Below are 19,730 nucleotides of genomic sequence, written 5' to 3'. Positions count from 1 at the left end.
ACTTGACAGTAGAAAATGTATTTGATTTTTCTTGGTTTGCTCTATAGGGTTTTGTTCTTGTTTCTTCTGCACCAAGTGAAAAACAACTTGGAACCACAGAAGATTAAAATTATTTGTGGGGATGATTTTTGTGAGGGAGGCATAAGGCCAAATCTATAACCTGAAACAATAATTTGATTGAAACTCTTGTCATTGAGATGCATTTACATATAATTCTACAAATAGTTTTATTTTTGCCAAAGTTAGGATGTCATTCCTCAAAATACACTATTTAAATCTATTAAAAGTTGATAAAAGAATGGTTGGATAGGGTAACCAAAGACGCTGACAGGCTAATCGTAATTACAATTTCAAATAGCTTTATACAAATTACATATCCTTGCTGCTGTGATTAATGAGAAACCCAAAACAAAGGAGCCTGATTGCCATGTTATTACCCATCGAATGAGGGTAGCAAATAATCTGTCAAGGTTGGATTTTGAAACATTTTATTCATAGGAATAATATGCATAGTTCGAGCTAAGTTAAACAGGTTTTTTCACAATTACTTATATTCATTAAAACATATCTTAAACGCATTCTTGTTCGGCAACAAAAAACAACACATGGCCAACTTGGTTATTCTGAAAGGAAATAACTCACAAATATTAATGTAGTTATACCTTTCTCTTTATTTTCATAGACCTTCCTCGCTACTGAACAAATCACGGGCATAAACATACAGTACACATACCACAGCATTATGTTTCTTGTTTTCTAAGGAAATGAAGCTGTCTTTGTATGATAATTAAGTTCATTGACACATTGAAGATGTTTTTCTTTTTATTATTTTATTTAAACAAAAATAAAAAAACAGAGAATAATTTGTATGTTGCTTGTGTGTATACAAATGTGGAAAAATAAACATTTTACATTATTTCTATACTGTATGACAGCTCAAAAACATTTCCATGGCTTTAGCAATATCTAAAACTTTAGGCAGTATTGTCACATAGTCCTGATAATACAAAAAAGACCAATATCTTAGTAGTTAATACGCAAACTCAGAACTATTTTGATGCTTTGTTTAAAGCTGTTGGACATTCAACTTAAAATGATTTACATGATATCTTAAAGCATTAATAATTTGATAGTAGTTAAATATTTAAATAATGGGTTATTTGTTGCCACTTTTCTTGTAACTCCAATTTCAGTAAGCACATCTAATGCCTCTTTTGAAATGTGTTTGAAATGTGTTTTAAAACATTTGTTTTGCAATTTAACAATTGTGCAATGCTGGCACAGAGAAAATTGTGATAGATGAAAATGTAACATGAAAAGAATGTGTTTGTAATCACAGTCCATCAAGGACAACAAACACCCAGTACTTGAATAAAATAAGAATTATTAACTTGCTTGATACAAGTGCTGGTTCTATAAAACTATTGTTTTTGATTGCCTAAAAATGCAACATGCCATTCTTCCAAAAGGACGTATTTGCAGTATGTAAAAAAATGCATTTGATACTTGATTCATGTTAGCTAAGTTTAGTTACAGTATGTATCACGTTTCCACAGTGCAATTTAGCTTTTCAGACACATTTGACATGTAAATAAAGAAAATAAAAGAAATATTTAAATAATAATACATGATAGGGAGCATGATACATATCTTTAGCCACTCAGGAATTTGCAATATCCTTTGATAGATGGCATTGTAACAGGCAAATCAATTTACATTATTCACGTTGGTAAATCTCATTGTTGTAAAGCACATATTGCAATGGCAACTAAAGGACTAAAGGTAAGCATGGTGGAAAATCATAGTGCAATCAGAGATGATAATAGAGATACAGTAATATTGTAGTATAGTTTTGACATGCTACTGCATGCACCCATCATCTGTATTTCAGTATATACTGTAGGAATTAAAATATCGGTGCAAAAGCATGCTGGTTTTATAAAGAAGATAATGTGGAGAAAGGAGGCCAAATGAATGGCTGCCCTCGATATCCACAGGTATTACTATTGAATTATTTTAGTGTATTTATATGTAAAAGTCATCATAAATATTTATTAGTACTTGTTTTGTGATGTTTTACAGGAGAGAGACAGTCATCTTTCACCAATTAACCTACTAAAAATGCTATTTTAGACCAAGAAGTGTCAATGTTACCTTCCACATCCCTCCTCTATAGGGCGCTCCTACCCCTTTCGGTTATGATTAATTTCTATTATTTCCTGGTTCGTCTTATTTGCTTTTTGGCTAAAAGCCTAGCGTCTCTGCAGTTCTGGGCTCAGTATTGGAAGATGGACGCCACAAGGCTTGCCTATTTTCCGGGTTCTCCGAAGGCAGGCCTTTTCCCCGGCGTCCTGACCACCTGGGGAAATGCAGAGTACCTGGTCCCGTTATGTTTTTAGTTCCTGTTCCTGTGCCGGTTCCGACCTGGTTCCCCCTTTTTGCCATTTGTCTTGGATGGATCTCCTGGCTCTTGGATTACGGACTGCACCCTGACTTCCCTTTTGGATTTCCTTGGACTTGGTTGAAACTTCATTTCTCCCATGTACCTGCTCACTACAGTCACCACCCCCTGTCTTGTCAACCCATCCTAACCCCATTGTACCTTCCTCAGCTGTCTTCTACCGTCCGAATAGGGTCTTTAATAACCCACTCCACGGGAGTCAAAACTGGCTCTCGTGACAGTCAACTCTTGATCCTGGCCTGCCCAGATCCAAATTACTCTAAACCATCTACAGCAATCCTAAAGATTGATCTTGATCAAGGATTACGTATGTACGGTAATGTATGTTATGTATTACTTTATTAAGGCAAGTCTTTTTCTTAATCAGATGACCCTAGGAATGTTAAAGGGTGTTCAAATCAAATTGAAATTACTTTAGTTTCTGGGATTCAAGGTTGATTTAATAGTTCCATACAAAATCTACTGGTCTCTGTTTTTTAAACAACCCTGCTTTAGACCCTCCTAATGTTTGTTGCTCTTCATTCCTGTCTGCATAGTCCAACAAGCTAGTAGGCTTAACAATTAATTGTTGGTAGTCTTATAAGCTTATTAATTTACCCAGAGGAGTGGCTAATTCAACACTCTTTCAGTGAGATGTATTGTGTTGTCTACACAGTTCTTCAGTTCATACTGTATATGTTTCTGTGCCACACAAAAATTATACAAATTTATCTTGAAACACAGTGGTGTAGTAATGTCTCAATCCCTGATGAAGCCGAATGAGCAAGATGAAAAAAGAACAACTTTTCATTTAATTTTAAATTCACTAAATGATAAATTTGTCATAGAAATGCACTACAAGGAAAACCATCTGGACAACAGCTGTCGGATCTTTCATTTAAATCAAAAACTGTTCTCATCATTCTAATGATTTAAAATACATTTCTGTGCAATTCTGGGGTTAGTCTTCAGTGGAGACTTTCACAGCAGGAGCTTTTCATTGTAGGTAATGACAATTTATTTTATTTCATTAAAAACAAATAAGGTATGGACTAAATACTGATCTATGCATGTTTGTTACTATTCACAACAAAGTGTTTTTAATTGCAGTTACCTAACTTAGAAATAACTAATTACAATAACAATAAAACAAAATGTAATTAACCCTTTTCAGATTAAAAGTACTGTAAGTTAAGAGCTACTCTATACTTCTCGGAGCTTAGAAGTGTTACTTTCCAAAAATTCTAAATAAAATTATACAGCATCTTCACATCAGAACAATTTTCTTACCTGTATTTTTCTAAATTACCATTAATGTTTTTTTTTTGTTCAGTAATGAGATTTGATCTGTTTTTTATATTATTTAAATACATTTTAAAAATCACAGAGCTTGTACTTTTAATAAACACATCCCTGTTTTTAAAACTAAATGGACCTTCTCAGTTTCAGATATCACAATGTTGCATATACTGTACAGTATCAGTACAGCCTCTATTTTCACTTTTATTTTCTACTCTTTAAAGGAGACATGTTTCCTGTTTCACTTTTGGAATTGCTAACTCTTTTTCTTGAAACCCAATATTATGTTTACCATGACTAGACCAGTTTTCATTGTCTTTGTATGTTATTTATATACATCTTTTTAACACTGCCGCACAAAGACTATAAATGAGGAAAAGAATATTAAGGACACACTCATTCAGACTGGTACAGAACAGTTAAGTCACCATGCCATTCTGTGTCATCACCTCAGCAGAAAGAGTAAATCACTATGGTAACAGTCATAATAGGGAACAGGCTGTAATTTAGAAGAAATGTTAAGACCCTCAGTAATCTTTCAACCTTTTCGAAATTTAGAAATGCAAGACGAAAGAGTTGGAAAGGAAGTTTTAATATAACCAATCTATTAAAAGATGAAGAATAATTCAAAAAGCAATTTTTGTAATGTAGACAACTGAACCCTTGACAACAACCTACTGTAGTTTCTACTTTTATAAATTCAAGTTATTGCCTCACATTATTTTTTCTTTCTGTTAAAATTTATTCTGTTGCCTTCTGCCAGGAACTACTACCTCCATCCTGCATTAACTGTCTCATTTCATTAATGGCACACTAAGCATTCCGGTATGGTTAGTGACCACTTCAATGAATTGGATTTATCAATAAAGCCCTTAATTATGTGTTTTTATGTGTCATTCTCTGGCCCCTACCTGCAGGGTACAGCAATCAAGCTGACTTTCTGCCACAGTGACATATGTCATGGTAATGGATGCACAGTGAGGCTATAGTCATGGGACTCAATTATGGGATGATGTGGTGGAAGCTTTTAATAAATCACTTAATTTCAATTATCAGTGAGAAGCAGTGTAAAAGCAAATTGGTCTTGTTCTCCCCTTTAAATTATAATTGGTTAGCATTGAACCTCATGGGATTTTTTAAAAGCATCACAAGGGTAACTATTTTCTGTTAAGTGATCCACACAAAAATTTAAATATCAGAATTCTATTGTAAAAACTATGAATCATAATACATTAATGAGTGGCAACACTCATGAATACCATATTCAATTCAATTCTACAAGAGATAATAAGCATTTGTCTTTGTTGCTAATAAAATAGTCTGATAAAAGATTGATGTGACCCTTCAAGACAACAGTGAAAGCTTACAGGTGCAGAAAGTTTGTGTAGCATGACGTAGCCTAACAGACTCAAGACAATCCTAATTTGTGGATTTTTGCGACCAAACTGTGTAACCAGTTGTGTGCTTCCCACTGGGCAATCCCAGTCACAGTCAGCTAATGATACAGCCCAGACTTTACATGGCAATATTAGGGTTAAAGAGCCATAATTTTTACTAATGACCTTGAATGATTACCTACTGTATATTTCAGAATCTGTTTAGTACAACATCCTAGTTTTATTTTATAATAAAACTTAAGGAGTAGTCTACACAACTACTTTAACTAACCTTTTACAACAAAATACAGAGTTATGAACCACCATCAATTCTGATCTATGCATTTACTGTATGTTTTATATTGACAACTGAAAATCTTTTTCTTGTCTCTATAGGACTATAGGTGCTCCCAAGTGGCTTAGCAAAATCTAGTGATGGTTGGGCTCCATGATTTGTTTTGCTCTTAAGTGTTTATTCTCATTTGTTTTTGAAAGGTTCAAAATTCATAATATTTGATTTACAAAAAAGGTGGACCCTCATGACTTAAGACATTGCAATTTTTAACCTGGGGCATCCCACTAGGGTACTATTATTATGGTTCCCCAAGCAATCACTAACAATAGGATAATTACAGTTAAATCACTGAAAAAAATTATTTTTATTTTTAGTTAAACAATGACTACTTTTAAATTGCTGGGGTTAGAAATATATTTTGCTTTAATAGTAAAATTCACCCCACAAATACAAATATAAATTGAAACAAAATTATGCAAACCACAAAACTCTCAGTATACACAAATATATTTTCCAGACTGACCCTTTCATGATAGTAAAACTGTATGAATATCAGCCTTGTAATTACATTTTAGTAAGATTGATTGACAAGGTAATACTACTAATTTGATTTTTATAGCATCTTCCCAAGGCATGTTACAATAAAACAAGTATTATATATACAGTACAATTAATTCAGTAAATTTAAGAATTACAATTTAGAGCATTAAACTGAGTTTTTAGACCCGATTTTAAAGTCTTAATATCTGATGTTAACTGGAAGATTACCACAGAACCTTGGAACAAAAGATCAGAAAACTGTTTCTGCGTTTGGAGTCTCATTCTGGGAACTGAAAGAGGACTAATTGCATGTAGGTGTATACAGTAGGTACAGTAGCTGTATAGGGAGTTAACAGTTAACTGAGGAAGTAAGTAGCCAAACCACTTTAAGGTGACCTGCAGTATTTTAAAATTTGTTCTTGAATCCACTGGGAACCAGTGCAGGTATGCTAAATCAAGCTAAATATGCTAAGGAATTTCAATTGTAGTTTAGATCTGATTCTGAACATACTGCAGCTTAAGAAAATGTTATGAAATACAACAAATACTGCAATACATACTGTAACCAAGAATGGAAAAACCTAATCTGTGAGCATCCATTTGGCTCTGAAAGCATACTAAGTCTACTGATACAGTATGTTATTAATTATAGTTTAAACACTTAAACAATATGACATACTCCATACAGTACTTGTGTGCTATAATCAGGGTGTATTCAGATATATTCAGAAATATATTTAATTTATAAAATAATTATGAATCTCACTTGCAATCAGTTAGCTATTGTTAGTGTGTTAAGAAAAAAATGTAAAAGTCAGATAATATAAACAACTGAACTTTTAAAATATAAGGATTCTATACATTCCCTAACCCAGCACATTTTAAAGCAGTTTCTTTATCCACTTCTGTATTGCCAAAAATTCTAACAGCCTTTCTTGCTTATGTTCATTCTACTTTGGTTTATTTAATTTCTTTGAAGATCTGTCAAACTTGTTAGAAACATTCCAGTTACTGAGCACTTTAATCATTTTACTCTTTACTCAGTTAAATGATCCTGAAATGCACCTGCACTGATTCATAACTTGTGGAAACTCGGTATTATACTAGATAATATATTTATATACTGTACTGTATATAGAGAGAATAGTGAATATATTATGTTTGGGTGTTCTACTCTTTCTGTATTTAAGGATAATTTCTTTTTGAAGCTTCGAGTTCAAGGATGTGTTATACTAATTGCCCTTTTACAACACGTCTTTTGTCTGTACCCTTCCAAGAGGTTAGAAGAACAAACAAGCATATTTTGCAAACCAAACAGAGGCCCTCCAGAAAGCCAGTTGCTCCAATTCCCTAAAGAATTGTCTCAGCATTCTGTTGGCTTTATTGAAATAACACAAAAACTCAAAGGTGTCCAGCTCCTGTAATGTCACAGGGCACTTGTGTCAGTGTAACCAGCTTTGTCTGAATACAAACACTGCCATTATTTCTTGAAGTCAGAGTTTTGCCCATGGTCTTGTCTACCCTGCTTTTCCACAAGAGAGATTTTTCTGTCATTCCATGTTATGCTGACTGATGTGCCATCTCTTCTATGCCAACTGAAGATGCCAAGGTTCGGTAAAGCATTTTTAACAACAAATGTGACATGACTATCTTTTTCATCCACAGGACTAAACAAGGGCACATATTACTGTATACTTTTTAAAGCAAATTCTGTGATTGTTCACCCCTACTTTGTACAATCATAAATAACCTCAATGCCTCTTAATGGAGTAATTTACACACACCCTGCTATCTCTATTGACAGCACTTTTATCCCCTGGCAAATGTGTGGCATTTACTGAATCAATTACTTGAGTTATGAAGAGGAGCAGAAAGCCTCATTGCCACTCCATTCTTCTCAATAACAAAAGAGAAAGCACATTAAAAACTAGCATTGATGGGTTGTTGTGAGTTTCAGTCAATGAGCTCTCCCAGAGTTAAAATTAAAAGGCTGTTAGGGGAAAATTGTTTTCTCTGGTCATCAGTCACATTGTGAAAGGCCTTTTTCAAAGTGATTAATTAAAAGCCAAAAGAAAAAAGCTATCCTTAATACAGTATCTGGGTAGTTATCCAGTAGTATTATGAGTTAATGGACAGTGGCTTGCCTTGACTAAGTGTTATTGCTCTAGTCCATAATTTCATCTTGAAAATGGGCAAGGGAGTGAATCTTCCTTATAGTAATTGAGTATTGATTTGAAAATAAACAGCAGTGCAACTCCTACTGAACTGACACACCATCCTCTGGACAGAATCGACAATAAATGGTTTCTGGTTTATGTGAAAGTTATGGATCAGGGCAATACAGTCAAACATAGTGTTCTGCTGCAATCTTTCTTCCAATATATATTGGATTTTAGATAACCCATTTATGAAACTTGTCATCTAAAACTTATAGTTTGAAGATCCCTGTTTATAGGTTACGTTAAATTTGTTGTCCACCCCGACCAGCTGTAACCATTTGTTTTATTTCTGATATGAATTAATTAGGTTAAATAGGGGCAGATTTCAAATTCAATAGTCACCAATCAGTGATTTTTTTAATAATTTAACATACAATTTTTTTTGCATTTTTTTATCCAAAGCTGAACAAAGAAATATGTTCAAGATAATTTTAAAACATATCTTAATTCTGCAAAAAGAAAGAACATCTGTATTTATCTATACACCTCAATCAACAGCATGCTACAATACTGGCAGCTGCTTCCATGTTTGTGTTTATTTCTAAAAGAAGTCCATCTGTTTCAGAAAGTCCCAAGCTTCAGATGACATGCATTCAGTTTTGTCAGCATATTTGTTTGTAATTACTTAAGGTGTTGACCACATGGTGAAGAAAATAAAATCAGCAGCAAGAAAAAACAAGCAGTAAATAATCAGTAAAAGAATAATATTAATTAATGGATGCAATTCTACAGTATATACAGTAATTTCCATTCAGAAATGTAAGAAACTCTAACCAGCTATGGAGTAGCTAAAGTCCCCGAGGCTGCATTTTAATGAATGAATGCATATTTGTATTGCATCTTCACCCAGCTAAGAATCAGAAACCTTTCCCATTAATGTTCCAGATGGAATAAACCTGAGAGCAGTAATACTTCACCGGAGAACTGATGCATTTGGCTAATTAAGCATATTAGATGCAACCTCTTTTAACACAATAATGTATTTCTGGATAAATATGGCCAATTATATTCCATAATCTTAAAACATTACTGAAATGTTCTTTGAGCCTCTTACATATTTTGCACGGTGATGTGACATTTAGCACCACTTCCTCTCTGTACCTGGGCTCTTTGATTCCAGACTAGGGCACATTCACTGCAGAGTTTTAATGTTCTTAGATTGTTTCTGTCTCATATCAGAAACAGTCCATATCTCATGGACCTCTGATTTCCTCCTACCCATTAAGTACATATTGGCTATGTTTGATTGGTGTCTCTAAATTGTCCCTGTTTTCTTATGTGTGTTCCCTGTAAGGCTAAATCTATCATCCCATTCAGGCTGCAGTCCTGACTTTCACCTTATGCTTCCAATATAGACTCTAGGTTGTTACGACGTTTACCAGCAATAAGTGGATTTCTGAAAATGGATCCACAGACTAAAAAAATAAAAATAAAACAATACACAACTGCCCTACTTGTTGAAAGAAAACAAGTGCAAGTATTTTTTAGTAAGTTCATTCTAGCCAATAAACGTTATAAATCATGCAAATAAGACAGGGTTTATATAAATACCTGCTGGTGGAGCTCCAGTTACTTAGCAACAGCTGTGATATTTAAAGTGAGGTTTAGAATCTATTATTTTTATACAAAACAATGTGATGAGACAATTCATCAGGTAAAGCTAAAACAATACTTCTATAATAGAATGAAATCAAATCGTCAGATCATTATACAGTGCCTTAGGAATTGCAAGTGCCTAAATACAGTACACACGTTGTATGCATACTGTTTATATACATCTAACTCCATATAAATATCAAAACTATGGTTTATAAAAAAAAAAGTATGTGTGAATATTCATCCATTTTCTAGCCACTTTATCCAATAAGGGTCACGGGGGGTTCGGGAGATAATCCCAGTAAAAAACAAGGCAGGATACACCCAGTAGTTGGGACACCAGTCCATCTCAGGGCACACATGGGCACAGACACACACACATTCACACCAGGGTTGATTTTCCCAGAAGTCAATTAACCTGCCACAATGTTTGCTTACAGTTAATGAAAAAGATTTTCATAAAGTTAAGCAGTGCATTGCAGAGATTTAGCTTTTATTTTAGGGGGAGAGGCAGGTGTCAGAAATGTTTCAAATAAAGAATTCAAATGTTTGCAAAGGTTACATTAAATGAAAACATATTGATTATAAGTATGGAACTGTATTTTACATTAGGTTTCTAGTTGATTATACTGTATTTCTTTGAAATGGTGCCCTGTTGATTTATTAAATCACAAAGTTTACATGACCATGACCATGACATGACATGACCAATTATTCTAGGAATTTTTATGTTTTCTTTTACCAGCACTGCCTAAAATGATCCTGAAAATTCTTGCATGTACAATATGCAGTTTAGAAACTCTAAATGCATTTACCATTAGTAAGAATGTTATTTAGCAGCACATCACACATACTGGTACTTCAAACAATATCAAAATGTGTAATTGAATAATGTTTAAGAGGTTTAAAGGGGTGCAAATATTGTATCAAACATTTAAAATATCATATTTCCCTCAATTTCCCTTCAGGATCAATAAAGTCTTATCTATCTATAATTTATTATGAGAAACAAATGCAAAATATACTATGCATTCACAAATCAAAAGGGCAAAATGTCACTGTGATTACCCAATGTGCCTGCACTAGAAAAGCCACATCAATAAATTAATCATCATCAAGCAAATACACTAGATGTTCTCTCCTGAGTGTAATTCTTGTCATTACTATTGCCATTCCTTGGCCTGAACTGCAGAATAGGGGAGTAAACTGTGTTGCTTGGTGTTATGAAAGTTGTACGTAGCAGCCTGCAGATCTCGGCAATTTAAAAACGGAATGAAGTATCAAAAGCATATGTTACCCCGTTTAAGTCTCTGGAATTTGAAAAAGTATAAACTGACATACTATACTGTAAGTACTTGTACAATTGTAAGCAGGCAGGATTTTACGTTTTTGGAAATCCTTCAGACACCATGCACTCTCTCTCACACCACATGAAATGTAAATGCTGATATCTGGGGAGTCAAAAAGTCCAAAGCCTACTGATTTACAATAGCACAAAAAAGAATGCTTTACGTGCATGGCAATGACCACGAGGGCCATTTTATAGGTTTATAAGACATCAGCAAAAAAGATATTTCTTACATTGTAGTTATTCCCACCAATAAAAGTTTGGCCATGCCATAGTAGTACGTTGCACCAATTAATTTCTTTATTGATCAGATTGTGCTCACGGGTACAGTATATGCAGAGAATTCAATATTTTTGTACACCGATCTGTGCTTTTCAATGATGTTATCTCTGACTTTCTTTAAAAGTTCATCGTTTTTTTATGATTGAGTTTTTGCTTGAAATGTATTACCTGACCAAGGTACTTCTCAAAAAGGAGTTTTATTCTGAAATTGTGAGAACTACTTATATAGCATAATGTCAGGGGCCACTCAATAAATTGTGTAGCTTTTTAATTTTTATAGCACAATTTTTCTGTTTTTCACCCCTATTCATTATCTATTTACTTTTTTCTTGTTTTTTTTGCTTCAGTTGTGTAGAGTCAGTTGTATAAATAATTAATTCCTGCTTCAAAGAATTGTTCTGCAAGCTTTAAAACAAGAAAACCTAAATACTTTTACAAAGCACTGTATATAACATTGAAAAATAAGCCCCACTTACTTTATTTGCTTGTGAACCACAACAAAGCTTTTAAGAATGATTGTAACAGAATTTAAATTGCGCTGACAATGTTTGATAAGTTTTTTACATACAGTAATTTTACACTTTTTACAATTCCACAAAAAGTTAACAGAAGTTAAAGCAATAATTCAATGGCTGAAGCTGTTGTTGAATTGCTTTTTTTCAATTATTATTACTTTAGATAATCAGAACTGAACCTTAATATCTACAGGCCATTTAGCATGTGGCTCTTAAAATATATCACAATTATGCAGAACTGTTGTGTATCTAGCATTAATTCTGTGGAAAGCAGCGGTTCATTGTAAAGAAAGCTTTCAAAGCTGAAAATTTGTTCTTAAAAGGTTCCATTAATATCTTTAGGTTTTTATCACATAGAACACAAGATTAGGAAATAAGTAAAAAGGTCTGACTTTCTAAAGCTTTTGTTACATTTTCAGTGTCCTTAAAACATGGGACGTCGTGATTTATTAGGTTTTCCAGCTGATTGGAGGCTTCATGCTTCATTGTTTAATGGTCTGTCGTTATCAGCTGCTGGTAATATTTCCCTTTTTATCAATGGGCCCTTGTGCAACATATTATCAATACTTATCTGTTAGATTATTGATTGTTCATGTCCATAAATTCTCATTAATTTGGCATGGGTGGTAGAACAAGAATATTTGTCCTATTTAAACAGATAAAATGATGATCAAAATCAATTTTCTATTATCTTCATGATTTTATTAGAACCAAGTAATGGATTTAATTTTAATTGTATGTCAAAGATACTTATTAATAATAAAAAAAACAGCACAGTCTTAAAGGAAAAAAAGACGACATAATACTGTCAGCTAACTATCTATACTTTACAGCTGTCTATACTGTACAAGTTATGCCCCCTATGCACTGACAACTGAACATCTGAACTGAACAAGTATATTGGAACTCAAAAGAAAAAAGTCTCTGGTTCACACATCCATCCATTTAATGATTGTTAAAAAGCTCAATAAAGATATACTGTATGATTGTTTCTGAGGTAAAATCCACATTCAGCTCAGCTTTTTACTGTAGGTAATCCGGATGAGAAGATCATACAATAACATGATGTACCTTGCTGTCATCAAACAAAGATAGCTGGTACATATAATTGTCTTAATATTAATAAAACAATATAAAAATATTGTTTACAAGACAGTATATCATTTTTTTACACATCATTTATGAGACATCTACATTTAACATTTATTTTGAAATTATTTTCTGTTTTTTATTCCAGGCTCCATCACTGAAAAGCATACAGTATAAAATGTTTTAGTCTGTTGAATGACATCCAAAGAAGCATACATGCATTTATCAGTTGTCCTCCAGGGATATTTGTTAATATAGGCCTATAAAACCTTAGTCATGTTAGCCTTTTCACTCCTGAAAACTCCCAAGTCTGTAGGCTGGATAGATCTGAAGTAAATCAGCCATGACACTTAGCAACCCTGCGCCTGGTTTTGTCTCTCCCTGGCAGGCCCATGAGTGTTGCACACTTTAGTGAACATGTCAGCAATTACCGAGAAGCAAGGCACATCATTATACTACAACAGAGTAAGCAACACTGTTTAGACAGTCCCTGTGAATGTGACACTGCAAATCGGGCTCTGAACTGAATCCTGTCAACATGAGACATTCAGAGAATTTGTCATGCACTAACCTTTGAAAGACCTTTTGTTACAAGACAAGTCAGTAGTACTTATGAGACTGTTGTTTCATGTTTGAGCTATGTTGTAATTGTAATTTAAACCAGTTATATCAAAGTAATAAGTAATTCATAGCAATTTTGAAAGTATTAAATTATGACTTTTAATCAGACATTGTGGGTGCTATATCTTTCAAATAATTGACTGATCATTAGCACGTGACAAAATTACAAATGTGAGCAACAAAATATAAATCCTGTATATTTTATAATGTTTTGTAGTCAGTTTGCAATGTAGTTATAGGTTTGTGGAATATTTTATGTACAATGTTCATACTAAAATCCACATTATCAAAGGAAGGCCTATTTCAATGAATCCAATTCTGGTCTTATGGAGTTTTAATGACTGCTAATTTAAAATACACAAATCGCTACATCCACATTCCGTCTTCCTAGTGATGATAATAGGGTCATTTTGATGAAACAAAAAGCACTGCATCCAATTAAACTTGTATATAAATGTTTTCATAGATGCAATACAGCTTCAGTTGAAGGATTAACTTACCCATATATGAGGCTAAAGGTTGCAAAGCTGACTGCTCGTGATACCGCAGGTTACAGAAGTATCCACATAATTAAAATAAGATTGTGAAAATTGTCATGAAAATGCATTACGTTATCTTATGAGTACAGTTGTGTACCTGCTAAATATGAAATAGGACATCAGATATGAAAAAACAGCATAGTGTAACTGAAAACCTATTAATGTGTTTTGTGAATTAAAATAATTAAAATATTCAATCTGACTAAATGGTACTGGTCATTTCATTAAAATGGTTTGTTGTACAACAACAAAAATGAAAATGAAGCAAATGTCCATTTGGCTTTTACATTGGCAGCCCAAAAACATGACTATTTTATTCTTGTTTTCCTGCTGACAAGGTACTGGACCAGTTCCATTCCAGAGGTGCTAACATTCACTAATTATACCTTTATTTCAATTTGAAATCAATGTTTATTTTCTGTTTTGTTTAATCCTAGGAAACCTTCAGTGTGGAGTTTGCACTTTCTCCTTATGTTCATGTCTGTTTTCACTGGGTTACTGGGCTGTCTAGGTTAATTGGGTGTTTAAAATTTACAAATTTATATAAGAATGTTTATGAAAGGAGACCATTCAGTCAATCTAGACGATAGTAGCGGTTAGTAATTCATAGATCAATATATTAATAAGGTTCCAATCCTGTTTTTTGAAGGCAAACAAGGTACTGGCTTCAACAACATGGTTCTTTGTAAGGTTTTATACACCTGCCTCCTGTTCTTAGTTCTGAATGCAATTTATAATTTTCCTCATGTGTCCAACGACAGACTGCTGGGAAACGCTCTGAGCTATCATGACCCTTATTGGAAAAAAAGGGGTTTGTGATAATGGATAGATAGTCATCCCAACTTACAATTGCCAGTTGTTTACCTGCTAGCCTTACTGTTACAACCCCAGTAGAATGTGGGAGTCCTCCTGCAAAAACTGACTGATACCATTTGGTATCAGTGGGCAGAGTGACCGTTTGACTTAAGTTATCTAAATCTGCTGTTTTTCTGTTCTGTGTACAGGGGCATATGGAAGAGAAAATACAAGAAACCAACAATTCAAATAATTGCTATCAGATACTAATTTCTACTCTACGCATTTCTCTGGAATTTTTTATACTGTCACTCACCAATGTACAATTTTTTTTGTATAACAAGATAGTGAATAGGCAAGAGTTGTTTTGAGTCAATGGGCAACAGTTGAACTTTTACTGTTAAATGGTTACATGATATTGCAGGCACACAATAATAATGTCACTAAGAAACGCTCATTCTTGTTGACTTGCAGTACAATAGCTTTAAGTTAAAGCTGAATAGCAGAAGCAGGTGCTCAATGTCACAGACATTGGAAAAAATATTTACATTACAATTCTTAAAAATGCACTGGATAACAAAACACCTTTCAGGCTGTTCTGCAGAACTGTTAGTTGCACGAGACCAGAAGAATGAGCAGGAACAGGAAAAGTATGGTGACTTCACCAGCAATCGGCTTCTGATGGCACCACTATGGAAAGTAAGTCCCTCATTTTTGTCATGGTCTGCCTGTCTCTGACATGAACAGAACTTTTGCACATTATAAACGGAGTCTAGCATCAGCCTGTGCTCGAAATTTCTACAAACTGATTTTGGAAATGAAAGAGAAGCCTCATGGCTTGATAGTCAAGAAAACATGACAATGTTTTGTTCGTTCTTCTAAGATTATTGTGTATTTTAACAACCTAAGAAGATAAGCAGAAAATGTACCTGAACTGCAAAATCCTTTTTAGAAAAAAACAAAATAAATGATGTTTGCGCACAGTTTTATTTACATAGTCTGAATTAAGTTGTAGTTGATATTGACTTGCTTAGAACCTTCATAACTTAATTCAAGTGAGAATAGGTTTTGCTTTAAAATCAGGTGGATTCCATAAAAAAGTGGAAGTCATGGCAGTCAATATCTAAGGTATCTTCAGGCTTCTGCTTGTATTCACCTGCACCTGCTGTTATTCACAAAACTGCATATTACACATTATAGACAATGCAAACCATAAGGCAGAGTGCCGCCAAAATAAAACTATACCTTGGTAAGACAATACAAAAGACAATATCGTTGCATGACAATACCTTGAACAATATGATGTTCAATAGAATATAAGACCAGTGACCAGTGACCAGTGAGTGAACTGTCAACCAAAATAAACACATCATCCCAGGCAAAAGAGAGGCAATGTGTTGTGTGAAGTGTTTTCTAAAAGTGTTAAAAAAGTAACAGGATTTAAAGAAAATGACTACAATGAATTGTAATCGCAGGGTAAAAATTGTATTGTAAAGGTCAAGAGAGAGTGAAAGGATTATTTCTATGGATGGTAAAATAAATAACAAAATATATTTTTTAAAAGAGCACAAATTATAAAATGTTTCAGAAATAAAACCGGAATCTTTAATGAGGAAAGTGAATAGGCTCATAGTTTCATATATATTTTAATTTTATAAATCAAGGAAAGGACTGAATATACAGTATGGCTAGAACTGACAAAGCACACAGTTCTGTATTAAATTGTTTTAGCATTGAAGAGTCAAAAGAGTTACATGTACTAGAAGCTCTTAAATTAAACAAGCTCTCCAGGCTTGATGCTATTCTAACAATTGTACTTATGGAAACAAAAGATGTTATTCATAGGCCATTAACAAACCTCTTGAAAGGGGTAATACCCACTGACCGGAAAATTGCTAATGTAACACTCCTCCATGAGAGAGCGACAAAACTAAACCAAGTAATTATAGATCAGTAAGTCTTACATCTGTTATATGCAAGTTTATGGAAACAATAATTATAACTAGAACAGAGGATACTGCATCTGTATTGAAAAAAAATAATTCTAAGGAATTATCAACATGACTTAGAAATCTTGCTAGATCTTATTTAACTTACCTTTCTCTACAGCAGCAGTAATGCATATAAAGAAAACCACATGAGTATTTTGTGTTTCAGAAGGCTTCTGATATATTTTCACATAGAAAATCTCAAATTGTAAGCAGTAGGCAAGCTAATGTGTACTTGGATGAAGAATTGGTTAATAGACAGGAGACAGAAGGTAAAGATAAGAGGTGTATGCTCACACCTGAGGTCAAAATTAATAAATTGGAAGGATGAAGAAGAAAATGATGATCAAGCTATTCACATTATGACAGTGATATATTGGGACTTCTAGTCACTTTTTGGTTTAAGAAAAGCCATTTACAACTTTTTGACTGACACATTTCCTGTGATGCACATTTATAGAATTGTTTTCTGAAAAATGATAAAAAAACATCCGATTCTAATAAAAAAATATATGTTTCAATTTAATTCCTTTAAATGTAGAATAAATAACTACTAACTTCTTCAGCTGACACTTCACTGAGCAAATAGGGAATTAACATTTTTCTATACAAGATAAAGACACCCTATGGTGAACGTTTCTCAGCCACCTGGCTGAGAAAACAAAAGGGTTAGTATTAGGAATCTTTAGGCAGATATTCTTATGTAGATAAACTTGTTTCAGAGTTTACTTTTTTATAAGAATAGGTGAATTAATAAAAACAATTACATTGGGTTCTCCTTTTTATCATTATACTCACAAAAATTCTCAGTTTACTTTTATATACATTCAAAGTGTAATTACATGAAATATGAATGTTCATTGAGCTTTAAGATAATGCATTAAATACAATTGTGATAATTCATAATATATACTGGTTTACAATTTGTTAGTGCTCCAAAAGGATGTTGTGATGTTACACTATTCCTCTGTGTTATCACATCAAAGAATTCTGATAGTATGAAAAGTATGAAAAGATTGGATGGATCTAACGAAACATGATGGTTTAAAATCAATGTACAGTATGTTTGTAAATATAAATAACGGGGTTTATTATTAAGTGCTGGTCTGTGTATGCATGCATGAACAGTATGTATATGATGTATATTTGACTGGTGTTTACAAATCTAGAATTGAAAACAAAACCACAAATATAATGTATAGTTATAAACTAAGAAAAATGAAAGTAATAAGAGCTAGTGCAAGAATGTCTAATTAGAATCAAATGTGCAGTATAAAAGGTGTGTTTCAATTTGTTTTACAGTATTTAGAATACTCTTATTTTTAGAAGGAATGCCTTTATAGAAACAGGCAGAAAAACAGTTTTTATCTTAATTTGCTTCTACATACTGTAGCAGTGCCTCAGGGGAAGTAAGGCCTTTCCAGTTTTGTGAGGTTTAATGGTAACACCAGTGACAATATCCCAGACTGCCTGTAATGTGAGAAAATGTACTGTATAAGTGAAAAGTCTACATGTTCTACTAGGATTATATATGCAGTATGAGATACTCCAAAAATTGTCGAAGTGTTGATTTGAGCAGTAGCTGAAAAAATCTTTTTGAGAAACTCCAACAGTTCTTCCCCCACTATATTTGCCATTATTTGAATTTTTATTTTCATTAATTAACTAGATCATTGTTAAATAGACAAAATTCACCATTTTCCTCTTCTGGTCTAAGTCAGAACTTTGACTGACCTGACCAAATGTCGGCTGTATAACATAATAGGAACTCTCTTTTCACATGTGATTTCTTGAATCAAGTACTGTATTAACTATGTACTATACATAGTTGAAGGAATGTACAGTATATGACAAATGCATACGTTTTAAAGTAGTCACATCTCTAAAGAGTACTATGTTTAAGTGAGCAACATGTAGTTTTCTGACAATGGCCAGAGGAAGGCCAAAGTATGTAGATCTTATAAAAGAATGGTTCCGCCTCAAAAAGCACTCAAGTGAACTAAGTGCAATTTATTTATAGTGCTCCCCATTCCCCACACAAGAACCCCCCTCCCCCAAAATAGTCCTTCAAATAAAGCCAAATCCTGCTATTCCTCTTATTGCCTTCTCTCTGATTTTAGTCATAACTACCTGACTCACCAACTGAGTTGGAGGAGCCAGCTTACAGTGGTGCTAGAAAGTTTCTGAACCCTTTAGAATTTTCTGAATTTCTGCACAAATGTGACCTAAAATGTGATCAGATCTTCATCTAAGTAATAAAAATAAAAATCACCGCAGGATTTGGCTTAAATTTCATTTTTCTGATGAAGACTCCTCATTGGTAGTGGACAACAACCCGGTCACTGATGCCATTAACAATATCGATCCTAAACAGAGCTCTTGGACTCCCCCTTTCGGCCATTTTCCACCAGTTGATTACAACATCCAAGTTCCCAAGACCCTTTCCACACACAGGAACCACAGGTCCAATCTCACTCAAGGAGAAATTCAGACGCGCCAATCTCTCTGCAATAGGGATGATGTAGTCATCAAACCAGCGGACAAAGGAGAAGCTGTTGCGGTGTGGCAGAAAAGACCTGTACATTAAGGAAGCCTCCAGACAATTAACCAATACTCCTGCCTACCATCCTCTCCAACAGGATCCTACCACTGACTACCAGAAGGAAGTGTTATCTACTATCTCTCTTCTTATCAGCAACCAGGAGCTCCCCCAGGAGGTGAACCGTCTCATCGGCGAACATCCCCAGGTATTCCAAACCTACCTCCTTCCCAAAATCCACAAACCCAA

Source organism: Lepisosteus oculatus, chromosome 6 (genome assembly GCF_040954835.1).
Source record: "Lepisosteus oculatus isolate fLepOcu1 chromosome 6, fLepOcu1.hap2, whole genome shotgun sequence".
Classification (NCBI taxonomy): Eukaryota; Metazoa; Chordata; class Actinopteri; order Semionotiformes; family Lepisosteidae; genus Lepisosteus; species Lepisosteus oculatus.
The sequence above is the reverse complement of the archived record's forward strand: the minus strand, read 5'-3'. Positions refer to the sequence as shown.